This window comes from Prunus mume, linkage group LG3 (assembly GCF_029339155.1).
Source record: "Prunus mume cultivar Tortuosa linkage group LG3, ASM2933915v1, whole genome shotgun sequence".
NCBI lineage: Eukaryota > Viridiplantae > Streptophyta > Magnoliopsida > Rosales > Rosaceae > Prunus > Prunus mume.
Genome location: NC_142700.1, coordinates 19,378,015 through 19,381,226, shown reverse-complemented (window position 1 = coordinate 19,381,226; position 3,212 = coordinate 19,378,015). Strand labels below are relative to the sequence as shown.

Sequence of the window (3,212 nt, the reverse complement as noted above, 5' to 3'; positions counted from 1 at the left end):
CCCTCCATCAGTCTCAGCATACTGGTAATATTTTCTGGTTCTTGATGACCACAAAAGTTATTTCCTTCAACATTCATCCTTAGAAGGAAAACCATAGCACAAACCGCATTGTAGACACACTACAAGTAGTGTAGTCACCAAAGATTCAAACAATGTTGGCAAGGGCGAAAGAAAAAATATGGGTGATCTTTCTCATCGACTTACCTCACAGACACTAAAAAATTGAGCTATAATCTAGTTAAGCAAATTCAGCTAATCCCTTACATCATTCCCCGCAGCCGACATTGTGCTCTTTTATTCGAAACCATATAACAACTTATCTACTTGGAAAAGCTAGTTAAAATTCTTCCTGCATTCTAATCATACATTATCTTAAACTGTTGATTGAAACTCCAATGTGCAGCATTTTATGATGAGTGATTTACTGATGAGAGTGTTTCACATGTGTCTATTGTTCTCCATAATCTTTACCTGATATTTAAGACACTCTTACAAGTCAACATTTATAACTTGTGAATGACCTTACTTGGGTACATGAATAATGGTTTCTTCTTTTAAGATTATTTATAATATTTTTCTATTTACTTAGAATTGTTTGCAATTCATAGAGGAAACTAGTTTTTGATCATTTAATAAATTAATTACTTTCAGGATATTTTTGCTGCTGGGAGTGAAACATCATCTACAGCTGTAGATTGGGCAATAGCAGAAATGATAAAAAATCCAAGAGTAATGAACATGGCACAGAATGAGGTGAGGGAAGTGTTTAATAGAAAAGGACAGGTAGATGAAACATGCATTAGAGAGATGAAATATTTAAACTTAGTTATAAAGGAGACACTGAGGTTACACCCCCCGGGTCCCCTGTTAGTTCCAAGAGAATGCGGAGAGAAATGCGAGATTGATGGATATGAAATACCTGTGAAATCCAGGGTAATTGTGAATGCATGGGCAATTAGTAGAGATCCCAATTACTGGAATGAGCCTGAGAGCTTTAATCCCCATAGGTTCCTCGATAGCTCGATTGACTACAAGGGAACAAACTTTGAATATATCCCATTTGGTGCTGGAAGGAGAATGTGCCCTGGCGTGTCATTTGGTCTGGCCAACGTTGAGCTCCCACTTGCATTGTTGTTATACCATTTTGATTGGAAACTCCCCAATGGGATGAAGCATGAGGACCTGGACATGACTGAGGCCTTTGGCGCTGCAGTCAAAAGAAAAGACGATCTGCACTTGATTCCCATTCCTTATCATCCTCAGCCTACTGAAAAATCCCAAGTTTAAGATGCTGAACTGTTTGTATTTATCTGAGAGTAATCGTCGTTGTTTGTTTATGTTTTCCCATGTTGTAAGAACTACAAGGCCTAGTGTCAGTATTTAATTAAGAACCATGCATATTAATGCATTTTCTTTCATCATGAGCAAATTAGCAGAAACACAAACACCATAACTGCATAATGAGAAAACTCCATTTCGTAAAATTGCATGCCTAATCAGTGCTGGGTTCGGATAATTTAGGGTTCGTTTTGTTCTACTTTTCTGCTATTTTTGGTATATTTGGACTTCTCTTTTTTTTTTTTTTTTTTTTGTTTGGTTGATATCCTGATCTTAACCAGAAAAAAAAAAACAAATAACAATTTTATTGTCAATTACCAGAACAGAGGGCACGCGGTACAGGACTTCTGAACCAGAAAAATCACTCCGCAGCTTCCCGATGGGTACCAAACACCCCTCAATTTAGTCAAATGCCAGTGAGCTCTGCATATAGCTTCACTTTATTTAGTCAAATGCCCAAAAATGACTTTCTCCCTAATGTCAATGGGGGCCCAAAAATGACTCTCCCAAAAGTATGGTACTGGAAAAGGTTTAGATTTTTTAAATTTTATCATTAAGATGATTAAGGATAATAGTTAAGATAACACGAAGTTGGTTCACCTCTCTAAGGTTTATTTGTCAATACTATCAGTTACTATTTGAACTTACGTCACTTTTGAACTTAGCGATTTAACTTGCATGAAGTAGGGCCCTACAAAACAAAAACCAACCATTTTCAGATAAGCTCTTAAACATTCTTAATTACGGGAAAGACACATCAACCAGTTGGAAAAATATTTGCATCAGAGAGAGAAAAAGAAGGAAGATTGCTACATCATTTCTTATACATAGATGTAAAACGCATGCAGTTTCACCAAAAGCCACTATAATCCAAAGTAACCTTCATTTGCTCATGGAGATTCAATGCCCTTCCTTCCAAGCCCTGTTTGCCTTCGCTTTCTTTGTGATCATGGTACTGAAAATAGGGAAGATCAGAGGCAAAACCAATTAGTCTGCTTCAAATCTGCCCCCAGGGCCATGGAAGCTACCCTTTATCGGAAACCTACACCAGCTCATCGGCTCTCTACACATCATGGACTAAGAGACTTGGCCAAGAAATATGGACCCCTTATGCACCTCAAGCTTGGAGAAGTTTCCACTGTAGTAGTTTCAACAGCAGAGTTTGCCGAAGAGGTGATGAAAATGTTGGTTTCTGGTATATTAAAAAACGTTTATGCAGAAGAGAGAAGAAAAACCAGAGAGAATGAGAAAAAGTTCTGTATTTTTCTATATACAGGTCAGAGCAGAAACCTGCCTCATATACATTCCTTAAGATGCCAAAATCAGGATCCTATATTTTAGGATACAAGAACTCATCTCCTACCATCCATAATGATTGGAGGCTACGATTCTTACACCTAGGCTAGAGTCTGTTAACATAGTACAGCTAAGAAACAGACAAAAAACCAGCTGTAGAAATTATCCCAAAATAGCTAGAGTAGCTAACGGCTACTTCCCAAAAAGGAAAGTTCTTCAATTCTTCATTCTTCTCAGGAACAACCTGCAGGATTGTCATCTGCAGTTTCTTATTAAGCTCAGTGAGTAGCTTAATTCTCAACAGAAAACCCATGATCTTATCTTTGCATCAAGGCCCCCTATTCTTGCTGCAAAGATCTTGTCTTACGGCTCTACAAACATTGGCTTTGCACCATATGGTGAATACTGGAGATAACTACGAAAAATTTGCACGCTAGAGCTTTTAAGCACAAAACATGTTAAATCTTTCCGACCTATTAGAGAAGAAGAGGTAGTGAATCTCATTCAATGGATTGCCTCAAGAGCAGGATCACCTATCAATCTTACTCAGGAAATTTACTCATCGACACATAGCATCA

At 37.7% G+C, this 3,212-nt stretch overlaps 1 pseudogene; it reads left to right on the top strand.

Moving 5' to 3' along the window:
- The first annotated feature begins 651 nt into the window (after positions 1 to 651).
- LOC103326713 (tabersonine 16-hydroxylase 2 pseudogene) lies at positions 652 to 1,287 on the top strand (annotated as a pseudogene).
- Positions 1,288 to 3,212: the final 1,925 nt, after the last annotated feature.